Consider the following 20277-nt stretch of genomic DNA (forward strand, 5'->3'; position numbering starts at 1 on the left):
AAATCTGAAGTGGGGAAACTGTAGCCGGGGGTCTTAGAATCATAGAAGGGCTGAATGAGGAGGGCACCACCGTGATTTATGTGCCTGCGCTCTAGAAACTTGCTTTGTAGTGTCTGTTTGGCCGGCTCAGAGGGTGAGTTGGGTTCCTTTATGGTTTTCCCCCAGGTTCTGAACGTTTCCATCTGGGAGACAAGTGACCTGCCCGTGGCCAGGCTCATTTAGGAGCAAAAATATAGGTTTGCACTTGCAAACTGTCATCGTCCCAGGTCCCAAGTCCCAGGACACCTAGCCAGAGATCTGGGATGAGGGTGGAAGGTGGTGATCAGAGATGCCTTAGAACCAAATCTCCTGCTCCGCCCCATTCCACCAAACCCTGTCTCAAATGTCAGCCTCATGAGCCTCATCTCTTTCTCCTGAGGTGCGAGCTCTTTTAGAATATAAAGGGTAAGAGCTACCTCACTACCAGCCTTCAGACCCAGGCGTGAATGAGGACTGTGTGAGTCCCTGGGGACTCCAGTAGTGTCACCGGAGAGAAAAACGAATTGGCCGTGAGCCCTGAAGGCCTGAGTCCCTATTTGCTTAGACCCTAATGTCCCTTAAAGAGTTCTCAAGAGCAGCTTAGCTAAGTTTTGCTTGTGGGGGAAACTAGCTAAGAAAAAGTTTGTATGTGATGTGCATCTGTGCATCTGTGCATAGACATACACATATACATGTATGTGAATATACACATACATGTGTATATGCACACACACACTTTTTTTTTAGCACGCAGTGGGTAAAAGCTAAACTATTACCAGCCCCTTTGGATAGATAGATCTCTATATATCATTAGAAGAAGAAAATCTTAGTCCTGGAAATAATAGCATCAAGCTCGTGAGGACAAGAACTTCTAGAAAGTGGGAAAGGTCTTCCCATCAGAAGCCCAGAAGGTAGAAAGGGAAGGGGTCAGGATGAAGTCATGAGTCCTGAGCCTCTAGATTCCTCTCCTCCCAAGTGGCTCAGCTGACCGCGTCTTAGACAAGATGAGGGGGCCAAGGATTATTGAAAATGTTGACCGTAAGTGGAGGAGGAAAAGGCCACTGGGAGAAGTGGTTTCATAGGAAGTGTCCAAGGGGGCAAGTCCCTGGTGCTTTTGGCTGTAGTGACGGTTGATATCATACAGCAGCATCACTTTGTCTTTACTCTTGTTAAAAGGTCCATCATTTTCTGGTCTCTTTCTTACTAGTTTTACATGATCATGACAGACAGATCTGGTGCAAAGCAGAAAGCTCCACAACTATTTGTTGGATGAAAAATTGGGGAGGGGTATACCACATATCAGGGGAGCTCTGCCGGGCAGAGGAAGCCTGGAAGATTATTCTCCAGGCTAACCTGGCAAAAATCCTAGGAGCCAAGTGGCTTGAGCACAGTGTTCACTACTTTGGATGGGAAGGGAGGCAGTGTATAGATGGGCAGGAAATGTTGTTTCAAGTCATTTTTTCAAACCCTGAATATTTTTTCTCACTGAGCCTCACACGTTCATTCATTTCATCCCATGGGTGTTATAGGTGGAAGACAGCAAGGATTTAGAAAATAGGATCAAATTAGTTCTCTGACCTCTCCTATTCTCCTTCTTCTTTTTTAAAATGACATTAGAAAACATTATCTTTCCACCAAATGGGCAGTTTTGCTTTGGCTTGTGTACACGTTTACCATTACTCTGGCCTCACGGTGGTAACCCTTACCTGTGGGATGAACCATCACATGGAGAGACAATCTTAAATCATGGACAGTTTTGACTACATTGACCATGGGAATGAGCTAGAAGAGTTAGGGCTACTTTATTGTTCATGTGGGCGTCACCATATTCAGAAAAATAAGGAAAATCTCTTTTTATCTTTTGAGTCAACAGAATAAAGAGGTCACTGATGTATGCAGGCCAACCTCTTGGATCCCACTAAAGAGACAGATAGCCAAGCCAGGAGGAAAGAAATCCTAGCAGCTTAAAAGGGTAGGGATGCGGGTGATTGGGTCTAGATTCGGAGGGCGTTTCCTTCTGCCACAATCATGGTCCTGCTGGACATTGGCCATTTGCTGGGGGATGAGCTATGTTCCCTGGAGCTGCTTTTCTGTAGGAGCAGGGCTGCTGGTGGGCATCATTTCCTCCCCAGGGCCCCCGGAGGGAGAGGTTTCTTCCTATCCCGGAATTCAGTTTCTACTTCTCCTCATTTTACTCACAGCTCCTCTGCTGGACCGGTTAGCATCTTTAGGTTCCAGTGCCAAGGGAAGAAGGGAGCTGCCCTTCCTCTTCCCTTAAAGGACTCTGAGCCACCTAAGCCGCTTTCCTTAGGCATGGTTTGGTTCTCTCTCACAGTCCTACAGCTTGAACACGCCCTACAGGCTCCTTGGAAGCACGGGCCTCCTGCAGTCTTACAAGCTATGTGGACGGGCCTTCCCGGCTCTGCTCACTTTAGCTGAGCTCAGCCAAGTGACTCCAAGGCATAGATAGGTTGGACGAGTCTGAGCTTCCTTCCCCCTGCACTAATGAGCTAACCATGACTGTTTCCTTTTATGGCCATGGCAGGGGAGCAAGAAGACTGAGCAGAGACAGAACTGCCCAGAAGGCATTGGCCATAGCAAGCCAGCCCCCCCCTCCAAACCAAGGCGGGGAGACAGACAGTCAAGCTTTATTTGAGGGAACCTTGGAATTGTGTGGCAAAGGGCACAGATTCAGGGAAGGGTAAGAATGGGTCTAATAATTCACACTTCCAGAAGTGTGAAATTCCATTGAAAACTGCAAGCAATAGAGAAAGTCTAGAAAAACGAATTCACGAGGAGGAAGATGACCTAACACAACTTGGGGTTTCAGGAGGACAGAGAGAAGAGAATGAGAGGAAACTGGAGTGACTTTGAGATCAAAATCAGAATCTGATCTTCCTGTGGTAGGAATCCCAGAAATTGGCTACAGATCAAATGCAGAAGAACCACAAAATAAAGGAATTCTAAAGGTGACTTGCTTTGTTTGAAGCAGAATATCAATCTTTAGATCTTTAGATTTGGGTCCACTAATCTAAGTCACTCCCGTGCAGTAAATTAGATTCCCCTAAAGAGAGATGCATGGGGCGCACGGGTGACTCAGTTGCTGAAGCATCCGTCTCTTGATTTCAGCCCGGGTCATGATCACAGGGTCCTGAGATCGAGCCCTGTGTCGGGCTCTGCACATAGTGTGGATCCTGCTTAAGATCCTCTCTCCCTCTCCTTCTGTCCCACCCCTCCCTCCTCTCTCTCTCTCTCTCTCTAAAAAAAATCTAAAAAATAAAAAAGAAGAGAGAGCAATGCAAACTGTTTTCAAACCATAAAGTATATGAGTACAGTTGTGCCCTGAAGGTATTACAGCCCTTGCTGGTGAACCAAGAGTAGCTTGAAAAACCTGCAGGAACAGTAGAGAATAGAAATCAAAAAGCAGGGAGGATGCATACAAGGAAAGATTAAGGGAAATCTGTGTCATTTCTTTTCTTTTCTTTTTTTTTTTCTGTGTCATTTCATTTGGAAAAAGAAAAGGTATTAGCAGCCTAACTCGGAACTTCAGTGTCTGTAGGATTTAGGCCATGTCTTAATTCTTTGTGTCTGGGCCATTCTGAATATAATAAAGACTTCACATAAAGCATGAGACTTTGCGCTTAAACATGTTTCTTTCCCTAGATATCTTCGGGAAGAAAGAACATAAGCATCTTTCCATTTCTGAGTCTAAAATTCTTTAATAGTGCCAGTAGTCCTACAGTAAGTTCCAGGTTTACAGACATGTTGTTGTTGTTGTTGTTTTTTAACCAAAGTGTTATTTGGAAATTGGTTGGTTGTTTGGAACTAAGAATGTTGTCTCTCTTCCAAGACTGTTATATGTGGTGCTTGGATTTTGAGGGCAGCCCATAAAGAGGGAGGGAAGAGGACAGAGGGAGGGAGGAAGGGAGAGAGGAATGAATGAACTAGACTATTAAGTGCTGGGCATTAGAATCACTGGGGAAGCTTAAAATATATATATATATATATATATATATATATATATATATATATATATATATATATATTTATTCCCAGGACTTATTCCAGGAAATTTGGATTCAGTGACCCAGGTGAGAAGCCCTGGAATTTATGGTTTTTTTAAAGAGTGCTCCAGATAATCTGTGCAAATCACAGTCAGGTTCAAAAAAGATTGCTGTAAATGGGAAAAAGAATAGCCCACAAATAGAAAGTAATTAAGAGCACTATAGCACTGCAGTGATTCTATCTGGAAGAAAAGAGGGAAAGGACTGGTCACTGCAGTGGAAAAACAGATGGTCGTTCTTTTGTACAACTTTTCCCTGGGCAGTGTCAGGAGAGCCCAGCCTATTGATTATATTCTTGGCTCTCTAGAAACCAAAAGTAAAAGGGGCTAAATATGGTCAGAATTGTTGAAAGCAAAATCTGTACAAAGATTTCCTTCTTTTAAAAAAAAAATTTCAAATGTCGCAGCTTCTTTCTGTTTATTTCCTATTGGAGTGCTGTACTGAGAAAGCTCAAAGGATTTTTTTTCTGGCTTGGGCCCATTGTCAACCGCTGTCAATGTTGTCACTGTGTGCAGTGGGTCGCAGGGACCACGTGTGGGCCTCGCATTTATACTCTTGGAGACTTCTGGCAATAAGGCCCACCCTAGCCTTGTGTATTTCACATCTGCTCCAGTCAACAAGTCTTGCTGCTTGCCCTCTGATTTTCCCACTTAATGATTCTCTAATTTCATCAGATTTTATTCACATGTTGGAAACAGCACTCTAGTGCTCGCTTCGGCAGCACATATGCTAGAAGTGGAATGATACAGAGAAGATTAGCATGGCCCCTGCACAAGGATGACACACAAATTCATCATGCTCTGAAATATAGAGTTCTTAGCTTTCTTTGCTTAGTGAGAAATTTGCTCCCCCGCCCCCCCCCTTGGAATTACCCCAGTGAAGTTGAGAAACTTCAGGGAGTAGTAGATTATCTAGCTCTGCTGTTATCTTGCTGTGTGACTCTGAGCAAGGCTCTCACTCTCTCTGGTCTCAGTTTCCTCATCTTTTCAGAGTCTTGATCTTCCAGCTCTGGTATTCTGAGAGTCTCTCTTATTTATTTATTTATTTATTTATTTATTTATTTATTTATTTATTTATTTATGATAGTCACGGGGGGGGGGGCAGAGACACAGGCAGAGGGAGAAACAGGCTCCAGGCACCAGGAGCCCGACGTGGGATTCGATCCCAGGTCTCCAGGATCACGCCCTGGGCCAAAGGCAGGCGCTAAACTGCTGCACCACCCAGGGATCCCCTGAGAGTCTCTAATTTAGGAGGTTGACTAGAGATGCCTTTTCTGAGCAAATATACCTGTGCAGAGAAATGCTCCTGCTGTAGAAGGAAGTGCTTTTAGAGACAGGCCAGAACTAGGGAAAGAGGTGAAGTTCTCAGGAGACCAAAGCCCCATGTGTGAATCACTGACTCATCCCGGCAATGACTAAATTCATCTGATCAGCTGTCAGTGCTAAAATATGTCCCATAAAATATTGATTGAAAAAATATCAAAGTCCCAGCTGCCAACCTAGGGAGGGGCTTTACAACTTTTTAAAAAGAAACTTCAAGATGCAAGTGGACCAGCTCATTTCTGCTTCTGAATTAAGATTCTTGGAGCGCTTCTGTTGGCCTCTGATGGATACTAGAATTCACTTAGTTTTCCACATTCTTAAGAGGCTCAAAGCAGAAGACTGGAGGCATTAGGCAGAAGCATGTGTGTGTTATATGGTGGGATTTTGGCAACCGACGAGATGACAGCCATCCACAAATAACTGTTCTAGAAAAGGCAACCACAGAAATGTTCATTGGAATCACAAAGGACACTTGCTTGGGATTCATTGCTATTTTTGACTTCATGAAGCACTGTTCTTCCACAGCCGGGTACAGAGCACTCACATGGGTAGTCCACATCTGTGCACTCCCACCCTCCACAGCCACATCTGGCAATCCAGCCCTGTCCTCCTTCCCATTCTTTGTTTCACCATAACGAAACTACGTTATACTATAAACAATGTAGTGGGATCCCTGGGTGGCTTAGCGGTTTAGCGCCTGCCTTTGGCCCAGGGCGTGATCCTGGGGTCCTGGGATCAAGTCCCACATCAGGCTCCCTGCATAGAGCCTGCTTCTCCCTCTGTCTGTATCTCTGCCTCTCTCTCTCTCTCTCTCTCTCATGAATAAATAAATAAAATTAAAAAAAAAAACAACATGTAGTGATATAGTGGCATCGCCATTCATCTAATACTCATTGGTCTCTTACTCTCTTCTGGGAGTCCCTAGCTTTTTGGCCTCCACTTAATTCATTGATTTTCTTGTTTTTATCCTCATAATACTCCCATGAAGTAGTGGTGATGACCATGATGCCCATAACACAGGTGGGAGAACTGAGGCTTAGAAGATAAAGTAACTTGTTGCCCCAAACGACCCCATTAGTAAGTCGAAAAGTGAGGGGCACCTGGCTGGCTCAGTCGGTAGATAGAGCATGTGACTCTTGATCTCAGGGTCATGAGTTCAAGCCCCACATTGGGTATACAGCTTACTTTAAAAACAACAACAAGAGTGAAAAACGAGTATTTAAGCTGGGATCTAACTCCAAAGCATGTTCTCAAAAATCTGAACAAAAGTTAAGTTCAAAGTTTTTGAGACAGGTGAGATTCAGTAAAATCACAGTCAGTGAGTTCACCTCCTGATATAGGCAGATGCTCCTTCCTCCTCAGACCCCAGAGTCTCCTTAGGAAGCAGGTAGCCAACATGCTGGGACCCCAGAGAGGTTGGGCTGGGATCCATGGAGAGTGGTCATGTGGTTCCGGAGGCCGCCCCTTCAGGTTCTCTCCAGAAGTACAGGCTCCATTTTAGCGGTGGTTCCTTTGTCTCTTTCTTTCTTTTTTTTTTTTAATTTTCTTTTTATTTTTTTATTGGAGTTCAATTTGCCAACATATAGCATAACACCCAGTGCTCATCCCGCCGAGTGCCCCCCTCAGTGCCCATCACCCAGTCACCCCAATCCCCCGCCCGCCTCCCCTTCCACTACCCCTTGTTCATTTCCCAGAGTTAGGTGTCTCTCATGTTTTGTCACCTTCACTGATATTTTCCCTCATTGTCTCTTTCTGAAGCCCTTTGCTCCTGCGTGCACTCTCTCGGCTCTATAGAGCCTGAGTCTCTGCTCCAAACAGTGTGTAATTATGTAGAAGGCTCCCAGCAGGAGCCTAAAGTCAGGTTAGGAACCTGGACCTTAGAGTCTGACTTGTATTTGCAAGTTGTTTGATCTTAGACATGATATAACTGTCTGCCCTTGACACCTGTCCCCTGGCAATAGCAATGCCCATCTGGAAGAGTTGTCGTCGTGTGTACAGATCATGTGCTTTTGTGAACTGCCAAGTACAGTAGGTTGTCAGTAAGTAAGAGTAGTGCTTCTGTGGTTCTTCCCTCCTCTATCCTTCTGGAACAGGGTTTCTCAATAGCAATGCTATTGACATTTGGGCTGTCCCATGTAGGAACAGAATCCCTGGCCTCTACCGAGAGATGCTAGCAGCACCCTTCCACCCCCAACACGACAATTAAAAATCTCTCCAAGCATTGCTAAATGTCCTCCAGCTGACAACCACTATGCTAAAGCCTGGGATTACAGGTGTTGATACTGAGATAAAATCACTCCATCAAGTAGCTTCAGAACACTGAGGCCTGGGATCCCTGGGTGGCTCAGCAGTTTAGTGCCTGTCTTCGGCCCGGGGCATGATCATGGAGTCCTGGGATCAAGTCCCACATCAGGCTCCCTGTTGTGGAGCCTGCTTCTCCCTCTGCCTGTATCTCTACCTCTCTCTGTGTCTCTCATGAATAAATAAATCAATCTTAATTAAAGAAGAACACAGAACCCTAAAAAGACTTATGTGGCAAAAAGACAAGAGAGACATGCCAGCATAGATATGGGGAAAAGGGAACGTATGAGCACTATTGGTGGGATTGTAAATCAGTAGAAAGTGGTACGGAGGTTCCTTAGAAAATTAAAAACAGAACCAAATGGTCCGTAATTCCACCTCTGGGAATATATCCAAAGGAAATGAAAACATTAACTCAAAAGGTATCTGCACCGGAGTGCTGGGTGGCTTATTCGGTTAAGTGTCCAACTCCTGATTTTGGCTCAAGTCATGATCTTGGGGCTGTGAGATTGAGCCCCAAGTTGGGCTCCATGCTGGGCGTGCAGGCTACTTAAGATTCTCTTCCTCTCCCTCTGCTCCTATCCCCCCCACTTTATGCACATATGCACGTGCACACACGCACTCTCTCTCTCCCCCCTTCTTAAAAAAAGATATCTGCATCCCTGTGTTATAAATAGCAGCACTACTTATACTAGCCAAGACATGGAAATAACCTAAGCGTCCATCAGTGGATGAATGGATAAAGAAGATGTGATATACATACATGGAATATTCTTCAGCCATAAAAAATGTAGAAATCTTACCACTGGGGACAACATAGACCTTGTGAAGACATTATGCTAAGTGAAATAAGTCAGAGAAAGACAAATACTGTATGCTCTCACTTATATGTGGAATCTTAAAGAAACAACCAACCAACCAAACAAACAGATAAAACAAAAGCCCAGATAAACAGATGAAACAAAAAACTCATCGGAAAAGAGATTGGGCTTGTGGTTACCAGAGGTGGAGGGTGGTGAGGAGGAAGGGGACAGTGGAAGGTGGCCAAAAGGCAAAATTTGTGATTGTAACTAAATAACTATTAAATAACTAAATGACTACACATAGTGCACAACACGATGCCTGTAGCATCCTGCCGTGGGATATATAGGGAAGTTGTTAGCAGAGTAGATCCTGAGAGTTCTCATCAAGAGGAGAAGTATTTTTCCTTTTTTCTTCTGTCTTTTCTTTTTATTGTATGAGAAGGCGGATGTTAGCTGAACCTATTATAGTGATCATTTCACAATATATGTAAATCAAACCATCCTGCTGTACACTTGAAGCCCATACGGTGACATATGTCAATAATTTCTCAATAAAACTGGGGGAAAAGATTTATGAAGATGACATTAATGATTTTCAGTGCAGAATGACATAAGTGTTTCAAGTGCTTGTCGTGTAAGGCTTCTCTCAAGCACTGAACCGTGGAAGTCAGTTCTGAGTTAAAAAGACATGATTGCTTTTTTAAAAAATATTTCTTTTTGCATCCAATGCTGCACTGATTTTGCAAAGGCGGTGATTTTTATGACAGCTCATAAAACCATAGAATCTTAGAGTGTACCTAACTGAGGTGTAATCTGGATCCACTGCTGTCTGACACTTGAATTTGCAATGAACCCAGTGAGTGGGAATCAATACATAGTGTCTCCCTGGGGCTGAAAGTGACAGGGAACTCACTTCCTCACAAAGTAACACCCACGTCCACATGGGGACAACTTCCCCTATTACAAAGGATCCTCCTTTGGGGTGAAAGTTATGTTCCCTGCAATTTCCATGGGTTCTCTGGTCCTTGCTCTCTGGGACCATATAGAAAAGTCCCTCTTCACAGACTGAAATATGAATGCTTATGATCTGTGGTCAGCTCTGGAAGCTGGGACAGGTCAGGGAGGACACACTCTCCTGGTGCATTCAGCACGTCCCCATCGCCCGCGTGTGTCTTAGTGGCAGTGGTGGGAGCGCCTACTTCCAAGACCCTACTGTGAGATCCCAAGCCATCTTGCCTTATTTGGGTTTTGTGGGCTCCATTGTAATTGCCTCATTATTGGTCAGGTAAACCGTGTTTAAAGTATCCATAATTACAAAAATAATGGGAGATTTTTTCCTCATACACTGAGATCACATAGGAGCCACATTTGGGAAATGCTTGCATTTTCCAGCCCCTAGAACAGTTGCTGTAGTTGAAGAAATTGTGCAAAGTCAACTTTCTTGGCAACCGGCCCCAGGCTTTTTGGCCTACGAATGCCCTGCCTCAGGTCTCCCCTCTACCAAAAGTATCCCCTCTGAAAATAGCATTTTTCTGCCCTCTTGCTGGTAAGATGGTCACTTGTAACTGCTCTATATTCTTGGTGGAACAAAGACATCAAGTGTCCTGTTGATATTTTTCTCCACGGTTTTCACTATTGTGCATTGTGAAGGCAGTGGATGGTCCTTTGGATCCTTTTCAGCGAGGACAGTCTATGATCTTACAACACAGAGTCCTGCAGTGGAGTCTGGTGGCTGTGGTCTGGTGGCCATGGGGAGGCAGGCAGGCTCTGACCTGGGCAGGAAGCAGGCATATGTGGGCAGGCTGGTTTGACACTGCATCGCCAGGGGCCTGGAGCAAGCCAATCTCCTAAGCATGCCTCTTTCATGTTTCCCCCTCTTTTCACTGCTGAGGCCCCAGAGAAGAGTTTGGAGGGACCTGCAGCCACTGGAGACTTGTCACAGCAAGTCCTGCCCCCACCAGCCATGCTAGTTTCTCCTTCCCTCACCTCCAAGCTGGAGCTCCCACTGCAGCAGATGGGAGATAAGTGCACAGACCCACTCCCGTTCTAGGATTCCAGTTCCCTAGCAAGCTCATGCCAGGACATTAGAGGAAACATCCCCCTTCTTTCTCCCACCCTGAAAGCGACTTCTGCCATCAAGGATTCTTTGACTGTCTTACCCAGGATGTACACAGCAGCTGTCGGAGGGTCAGGCCAGGGGAGAGGGAAGGGGTACAGTAATAGGTGAGATAGGTTGGGGCACAGCTATTATGAGGGATTTGCCTACATCCTCATTCCTGTCCCCTTTTTGAGAAACTATTTTTAGTCCATCTGGGGCACATGTGCAGTTATATTTGCAAAATGAATAATTCAGGTTTATTGCGCTCATGGATTCTTTTTTTTTTTTTTTTTTACTGAAATATAGTTGACACACATGTTACTTTGGTTTCAGGGGTGCAACATAGTGATTCAACTTCTCTATACCTTACGATCTGCTCACCTCATGTGTAGCTACCATCTGTCACCACGCAGTCCTATGACAGTACCATGGACTATGTTCCCTGTGCTGTGCCTTTTATTTTCATGACTTAGTCTTTCCAATACTGGATCCAAGCCTGTGTCTCCTATACTCCTTCACCCATTTGTCCCATCTCCCCACCCAACCCCTCTCTGGCAAGTGTCAGTTTGGTTTCTGTATTTATGGGTCCGCTTCTGCTCTTTGTTTATTTGTCCTCTTGGATTCGAAGTAAGGAATTTGAGCAGAGAACAGTAGGGATGACTTGTCTCTGCTCCACAATGTGTGGGGCCCCAGCTGGGATGGCGCAACTGGCTGGGGGACTTGAAGAGCTGCATGCTGAAATCACCTGGACACTTCTTCACTTGCATGTCCAGGGCCTGAGCTAGAGTGACTCAACGTCTGGGACTAATGTCCAAGGCCCCTCCACAGGCTTGGCCTCCTCAGTACGCAGCAGCTGGATTCTGACAAGGGGGCACCCCAGGGGAGAGTGTCTGGAGCACAAGCATCGCAAGGGACCCACCTGGAAGCTGCAAGACTTCTGTCTTGGCCCCTCGGAAGTCTCATAGCATCGCCTCGTTGTATCTTATTAGTTTCACCTGAGCCACCAAAGTCAGCTCAGACTCAAGGAGAGGGAAATTACCCTATTTTCTTTTATTTTTTTAAAGAGAGCATCATTCAACTAACATCTTTCATGAAGCTAGAAGACTTTATTTTTTAATATTTTTATTTAAATTCAATTTAGTAAACATATAGTGTATTATTAGTTTCAGGGGTAGAATTTAGTGATTTATCATTTGCATATCACACCCAGTGCTCATTACATCAAGTGCCCATCACCCAATTATCCCTGCCCCCCACCTCCCCTCCAGCAACCCTCAGTTTGTTTCTAGAGTTCAGCATCTCTTATGATTGGCCCCTCTCTCTATTTTCATCTTATTTTATTTTTCCTTGCTTCCCCTGTGTTCATCTGTTTTATTTCTTAAATTCCACATAAGAGTGAAATCATATGGCATTTGTCTCTCCTGGCTGACATATTTCACTTAGCATAATACCCACTAGTTCCATCCACGTTGTTGCAAATGGCAACATTTCATTAGACTCTACTTCTTGATGGCAGTGGGCCACCACTTGGAAAGACCACTGGGTAGATTCCAGCCTGCTTTGCTTCAACTCCCTCCTTGGGCAGAAACAAGCTATACAAACATGTGCAGTGGCCCTGCCTCTTTTTGGCCTCCATATACCTCCTTCTTGTTGGTCATCATGATATTTCCAGTCTCCTCTATTCTTACATGATCGTGGGTAAGTCTGGACGAGATGGACATGAAACTTTTTATAGGTAGCTGGGGAACACAGAATTATACATGGGAACCATCAATCAATCGTATAATGGTGGGAAAGGTCTAGTCATGGAAGTTCTAGAGGAGTATATAAGGGGAGGGGTAGCTCACACTCAGAATAGGAAGTGCAGGTAAGACTTCCCGGAGAAGGTTTGAGAAGAGATGCTTTTCAGCTGTTAGATAAGTGTTTTTCCATTCCATTCCATTCCATTCCATTCCATTCCATTCCATTCCATTCCATTCCATTCCATTCCATTCCGTTCCGTTGGTTCTTAGCTAGGATGTAAATTCTATGAGAACAAGGACTTAATTGGTTACCCTTGTATTAGTTTTCTGAGGCTGCTATAACAAGTTGCCGCAAACTCAGTGGCTTAAGACAACAGAAACTTATTTGCTCATAGTTCTAAAGGCCAGAAGTCCAAAAATCAAGGTGTTTGCAGGACTATTCTCTGTCCAAAAGTCCTAGGGGAGGATCCTTTCTTGCTTCTTCCAGCTTCTGGAGGCTCTTGGTGAGCCTTGGCTTGTGGCTGCCTCCCTCCGGTCCCTGCCTCTGCTTCATACAATCTTTGCTTCTCCCTATGTTTTCTCCTCTTCCGTCTCTTATAAGGACATTTGTCATTGGAATTAGGGTCCATCCAGATTATATCAGATGAGCTCATCTCAAAAATCTTTCAATTAATTGCATACACAGTGACCCTTTTGTTTTCAAATAAGGTCACATTCATAGGTCCCAGGGGTTAGGGTGGATAGACATATCCTCTGGGGGCCGCCATTCAACACACTACATCCTCTGCATGTATCCCAAATGCCTAGAATACTGCACAATGCCTAGTGGGTTGCTCAATAAGTATTTTTCAAGTCAAATGATCTGCATCAGCCTTAGATCATCCATAAGATTGTCATGAGATTCAAAACCAACATTTGCATGTAGAGACAGTATCAGCATTACACTTGCTGGGTTCAAGTCCAGGGACTCCACTTGCCACCTGTGAAATCTTAGGCAAGTTCCTCTAGCTTCTCTCTATTTCAGTTTCCTCTTCTACAAAAACAAGATAATAATAATGAGGTGAACTTTCTTTTTTTTTTTTAAAGACTTTTCATTTATTTATTCATGAGACACACACACATACATACACAGCAAGAGAGAGAGAGAGGCAGAGACACAGGCAGAGGGAGAAGCAGGTTCCATGCAGGGAGCCTGACGTGGGACTCGATCCTGGGTCCCCAGGATCAGGCCCTGGGCTGAAGGCGGTGCCAAACTGCTGAGCTGCCCGAGATGAACTTTCTTGAGTAGTGGTGGTGGTTAAATTAATATATGCAGAGTGCTTAGAAGGATCTAGGACTTGGTACCCAATAGATTCTAGATTTTATTATAAAAATGAAGGGTGGAGCGCCTGGATGGCTCAATGGTTGAGTGTCTGCCTTTGGCTCAGGTGGTGATCCCAGAGTCCAGGGATGAGTCCTGCTTTGAGCTCCCTGAAGGAAGCCTGCTTCTTCCTGTATCTCTGCCTTTTTTTGAATAAAAAAAGTAAAATCTTAAAAAAAATAGTGATGTGACAATGTATCATATGTAAATGATCCCAATTGTTTGATTTTACCAGACCCCCCCTCTTCACTTTCAGAAATAGCTGAGAGGGATGCCACACCCCTAAACTTAGCACGCTGTTTCAGAGGTCAGCTGCCACCGGCCATATGAGTCCAGTGGTGACTTGGAAGCACCAGCCCTCACCACTGATGGGTCCAGGGCAGTGGAGGGAAGGGGGGCTGGGAGCACAGCCCTGAAAGTGAAGTAGCTGCTGCCTTACAAGCGTGAGAAGCAGCTTCTGTCCCCAGGGCAGCTGTCCGCCCCTTGCCTCTTGGGTTCCCTCCTACTCTATGATCAGTTCCTGTCTGTTACCTTGAGGCCCTCAGCAGGAATTCTGGGCTGGCTCAGGTGCAGTGGAGGATGATGAAGAACAATTCCAAGGGCAGGAGAAGTAGGACAAGATGATAGATGGATTTGAGAAGAATCCAGAACAGCTGGGGGGCAGACCTCATTGAAAGGGTGAGGGACAGGAGTTGTTATCTCAGCAGGTTATTTAAAAGAAAAAAGAAAGAAAAGATACCTTGTGCTTTCTATTTGTTTATTTTTTTAAAAAATCAGGGCACCTGGGTGGTGTAGTTGGTTAAATGTCTGACTCTTGGTTTCTGCTCAGGCCAGGATCTCATCATGGTTTTGAGATCAAGCCCCACATCGGGCTCTGCACTCAGTGAAGAATCTACTTGAGATCCTCTCCCTCTGCCTCTCCCAGTCATGCTCTCTCTCTCTCTCTCTCTCTCAACTAAATAGGTAAATCTCTAAAAAGAAAAAAATCATTTAGGTTTTCCGAATGATGCCCTGCTCAGATCTTTAGAAGACTTGCCTTGTTAGAGGAAGAGGGCTAAACCCAGTGGTGTTCAAAGTATGGGCCATGGGCTGCTACTTGTCAAACACCTGTTTATTACCAGTCTACGACAAGATAAGGACAGAAATTGCCAGTAAAATGTTTGAAAACTTTAATAGCAATTTGACATTGCCGTGGCCACCAGAGGGGTGATCAGTGGACCCGTCTAACCACACAGACCAGTTTGGGTGTTGTCACACTCCCATGGTGAGTGGCATGTGTCCTGAGCCAGGTGCTAGTTGTGGTGTGTGAGGGGTTGGGGTGAAACCCCCGTCCCTGACCACAGAGGATCTGAGAAGTTCTGCTAGGACCCTCATGGCAGAGAGATGATGTGCCTCCAAACCACATTTTTTGCCTAAATGTTTAAATATCGCCATTGCCATCTTTGTGTGTCATTTACCTTAAGGTTTAGTAAAGAACTTGGAAAGTCCTTGGACTAGCCCCTCCCCTGCACTTCTCACCTTAAAGGTGAAGAACCCGAGGCCAGGGCCAACCACAGGACTCTCAGAATGACCCAGCCAGCCAGTGAACTGGGACTAAACCCAGGTCCCCAGTGCTTTTTCAGAGCTGCTGTTCTTTTTCCTGCGGCTAACGCAAAAGCAAAATTCAGCCCCTAACAAGGAATCACAAATTCCAAATTAATACCCCAGAATGATAGGGTTTTCTTGGGTGCAACTGGATTATGAGCATGACTCAGGCCTTCCATCCAGGGTAATCTGCTGGTGCTGTGGTCTGCTCTGTTAAAGCAGAGGGCGGGAATCTAAGACATTGACATTTTAATATTAGCCCCACAGATGTCTTGGTTTGTGATCTTGAGAAAATCAGTTAATGTTCCAGCAGAATCTGTAAATAAGAGCATCAATAGGGCAGCCCCCGTGGCGCAGCGGTTTAGTGCCGCCTGCGGCCTGGGGTGTGATCCTGGAGACCGGGGATCGAGTCCCACGTTGGGCTCCCTGCATGGAGCCTGCTTCTCCCTCTGCCTGTGTCTCTGCCTCTCTCTCTCTCTCTCTCTGTCTCTATGAATAAATAAATAAAATCTTAAAAAAAGCACCAATAAAATTAGCTCTCCTTGGGGACATCCTAAGAATTTTTGTCAGGCTATAAAAGGAGGCCCAGAGAGATGATTTGGTCTGGGAAAGCAGGAGTAATACTTGGCTCTTCGCCCTGTAAGACTCCCCATGACTTAAAGAAACCACGTGAAGCTGTGGGGGAGACCCTTGGCAATTGGCTTGTTCAGCCCTCTGCCTTCGGGTAGGACCTCACTTACACCATTTCCGAGTGATGCACTTCTCTCCTATTTTTCAAGAAGGAAAGGGAGATTCTACAGTGAAGTGGATTTTCCTTTGGCAAAGGGGGTCATGGCCTCAAGAGCATTACTGCAGCCAGGCAGGGAGGAAGTACAGCTTCCTCAAGGCCCAGCGCCTGCTGGTGGGGAGCCGGAAGGGACATCCTCCTATCTCAAGAGTGCTGGCACTTAGGTTCTAAGTGTGTCCTATGTCTAGGGGAGTCAGATGCAGGCCTGATAAAAGACATTATTAAGATCTCCTCAGGCTTTTCTTCGGATGGTATAATTTCCTGGGCTTTCAAACGCCCTAACTGGGATTTTCCCCAGCCAACTTTTGCTTCACTTAGTAATTAGCTCCAAGTTCTTTTTGCCACTCCTTAGATGTGAACCCCATGCTAATAACAGGCAGTGCGGATTTTGCACAAGGTTTAAATAAATATTCACCACTCAACCTTTTTAGCACAGAGCACTGGGGCCACCCAGGCTTCCCCCACAGGAGACAGGGTGGTGTGGGTGGGGACAGTAGCAAACATTCTCACTGGTTTGCTTCCCCACCTCTGATGGCCTCGGACTAGTTACTTAATTTTTTTTTAAAGATTTTATTTATTTATTCATGAGAGACATAGAGAGAAAGAGACAGAGGCAGAGACACAGGCAGTGAGAGAAGCAGGCTCCATGCAGGGAGCCCGATGTGGGACTCACTCCTGGGTCTCCAGGATCACACCCTGGGCCAAAGGCAGGTGCTAAACCACTGAGCCACCCAGGGATTCCAATATTTTGTATCTCAACTTCCTCATCTCTAAAATGGAAATATTCATAGCATATAATCTGAGAATTGTGAGGATCAAGTGAGTTAACACAGGTAAATTGCTCAAAATAGCATCTCGCAGTGATGATAGCGGCATTATTGATCATGACCCAGACAAAGCCTGTGTTTGCTTCAAGCAACTAGAATGATTCTCAGACCAAGTATTTTCACGATCCACTTGTTGGGGGGGGGGGTAACTTGATTTTCAATTATGTGCCAAATCATACTCATTTTGTTCAATGTAAAAAAGAAGTAGAGGTACACAGTTGCGGTTTCTTCTTTTGGAAGGGGAGTGGGAATGATTCCACACTGCCATCATAGAGGTGACTTCCGTGGCTTAAACTGTTCATCTCTCACCAAAACTTCACTGTGTGTGTTACCAGCTCATTCAGTAAGACAGAGGGTATAGAGGGGCCCACTTACTGTTTAGATGAAATGTCCTTTAATCATGGGAGTATGGGAGTTTGCATTCAAATAAATTATAGGTAATTACATTAATGAACAAAAAAATTGTGATTCAATAGGATAAAATATAATTTACTGACATGTCCTATGAAATCTATTTGTGATCGTCTCTTATCTCTAAGAGTTGATATGGATACACCTTTTAAAAAAAAGAGAATTTAAACAAAGAGGTCAACAAGCAGTGGTACCCTTCTTCCTTTGCAATAGTTATATCCTTCACACCTGCCCCAGGTCATAGCAAAATATCAAGGTCAAGCTCCCAATATTCCAAGGAAAACTAGAACTTCACCTATACACACAAAGGTGCATACATCCTCCTGTTCTCTAAGTGTTCTTTCCATACTGTTTTAGAGATGAGGACGCGCATCTCAGAAGTTCTCTCTTTCTGTGCTATTTGAAGATGTACTCTGGAGAGTGCTAAATCATGGTTCTGCTTTTATTATCTGTTGGAAATATCTTTTGCCTGGACTCGTTTATGTTCATATTCATAGAAACCAATAAGTATTTCCTTTATTAGGAGGTACTCAATATTACTTGTTGAATTATTGTACCTTTTAAAAATCCATCAAGAGATTAAATTTTAGGAGTCTCGGTAAACACAAGACAATCTGTGTGAAAGAGCCTAGGGATGTGTAGCTGACTTTGGAAGAGCCATTTCTTGGTGGTATCATCTGTTCCCATGGCTTTTGAAATGCATTCTTTCATCCCACCTTTTTTCCCCTGAGCTATCCATACAGCCACCCACCTCATGCCTGTATTCCCTTGGATCTCCCCCAAACACCTAAAACTCAACATGTCAAAAATTGAACTGTTTACTTTCTCAAATTTGTTCCTCTCTTTGGTTCTTTGTTTCATTGAAAAGCACCACTGTGCGCCCAGTTACCCAAGGCTAAAACCCATCCTTGGTTCTTCTCCCCCTCTTGACCCCAAATCTATTCAGTAATTTTATATCACAAATATTTCTGGAACCCTTCCCCTCTTTTCTGTGCCCACTGCCATGACACTAGTCCAGGTCACCATTATCTGTCAAATGAATTGCTACAATACCCCTCACCCAGTCTCTCTTCCTCTGGCATTATGTTCTTCTAACCCAGACTACACCAAGCCATCAGAAATGTCTTGCAGAATTTATATCTGATGGCTTCATTCTCCAAGTAAAAGACTTCATTCATTCCCCTTGGACTGTAAGATAAAGTCCAAACTCCTTAATATGGCTTAGAGAACCAATTATTATATGGCCTCTGTCTCCTTCTCCAGCCTCATCTCTCCTCTTCCTCGCATCGCTGGCCACCCCAGTGATCTCTGCAGTTCCTTGGAGGTGCCGAGCCCTCTCTGGGTCAAGTTCTTTGTATGTGCTGTCCCATTTGCCAGGAACTCTTCAGCTCCTCCTAGCTGACTCCTACTGATCCCGCAGGCCTCAGTTAAGACTTTACTTTCCCTGAATCCTGGTTCATTGCCCCCGTGGGCATTTTTAACCAAGAACTTACTGTATCACACACATGAAGTTGTTTTATCGCTCTATCCTCCTCCAGCTTCGGCTTCCTGGAGGTGAAGAGAGTGTAGTGTTTACTTTCGTATTCACAGATCCTAGCGCACTGCCTGGGACAAAGGGCTTCATTTTATATTTACTGGAAGGAGGAAGAAAAGAATGAAAGTAGCAAAGTGACATACCCACAGTTGCTCTGAGTATAAGTGTATTATTTCTTTCTGCATAGGCATTTCCAACTGCAGCTTGGGCCTTTGTCTCTCTTACTTTGATTGACATGTAATCATGACGTAAACTAAAGGAAGGAGACTATTTTCTTGCCAAGGCTTTCATTTACCTAGAAGTATGGACAAGTACTCCTGTGAGCAAACATCCATGCTCACAACTGATTGCTCTAAGTGGTTGGCATAATATTCATTTGGAACAAGATTATTAAAAATATGTTCATTGAGCGTCATATCTAGCAGTGGTATGGTGTTGGAATTGTAGACAGAAGGGCAGAGTCCTCTCCCCTGCCTTTATGAGTTTAACAATCTAGGTGCCTGATGGGTGGCATATGCATATGAAAGGTGCTAGGATTCATCATAACTGTTCTGAAGATAATAGATGTTCAAAGAAGGGAATGATCATTGAGGGCTTTAGGATTTGGGCTTTCATTTCAGTAGGATTTCTAAGACTGATGCATTCATTCAATAAACTTATCAAATGTTTATGATGGAGCCGAGCTAACAGATTGACAAATGAAGATGACACAAGTGCTACCCTTAAGAGATTTATAATCCACTCGGTTATAATAGAGCACAACTCTTCTAAGTCCCTTAACTTTGGATATCCAGAGATCCCCTGAAGCTTTGGATTTAGGTTTCTGTTGGTCTCGAGGCCCATCATTTATTATAAGAAATTCCAAAAAATATTTATCACCCAAAGAGAGTTAAGTTTGACTCTAGACAGTAGATTATGGTCCTAACCTGGAACCTTTAATACCTGAATGTTGTAAGGCAGTCATGGTTCCACTTCTCAAAAGCAAAAGATACTAGGTCAAATTTAATATGTCCCAATTAAGTAGAAGGAAATTCCAGGCTTGTAGGAAACAAGCTATGAAGGCTGGGTTAGGATGTACACTGAATCGCTGCCATTGAGGTAGAGCAAAGGCTTATGGATATCATTAGATATAAGCAGACTGGAAAATGGGGGCCCTTCCTTGACCTCAGTTGGGCCTTGGCCCCTTGAACCCTCACATCGGGTCCCAGCTCTAGAGCTGGGCTTGAGCTACTGGATGATACAATCATTAGAGACCGTGGCCACAGGCCTGCTGGCATGGAGCTTTACTGGCAAGGTCAGCTGGTTGTCATGGACGCTCCGTTTTGGCCAAGCTCATTTGGCTCTTCACAGCTCGGCCACCTGTTGTAAACAGCTGAAGGGGGCCTGGCTCCATTTGGAGGTTGTCACTATCTCTGGTATGTCGTCC

General features: G+C 44.6%; 1 protein-coding gene and 1 non-coding gene across 10 annotated transcripts in view; both read left to right on the plus strand.

Moving 5' to 3' along the window:
* PALM2AKAP2 (PALM2 and AKAP2 fusion) overlaps nucleotides 1–20277 on the plus strand; it is a 460195-nt gene that overhangs the window by 211722 nt on the left and 228196 nt on the right. The gene's annotated exons all lie outside the window — the stretch shown is intronic.
* LOC112650644 (U6 spliceosomal RNA) lies at nucleotides 4788–4894 on the plus strand. The gene has a single exon (XR_003130336.1). It is a non-coding gene; the product is annotated as a U6 spliceosomal RNA (small nuclear RNA).

This window comes from Canis lupus, chromosome 11, assembly GCF_003254725.2.
Source record: "Canis lupus dingo isolate Sandy chromosome 11, ASM325472v2, whole genome shotgun sequence".
In the NCBI taxonomy this organism is placed as follows: Eukaryota; Metazoa; Chordata; class Mammalia; order Carnivora; family Canidae; genus Canis; species Canis lupus.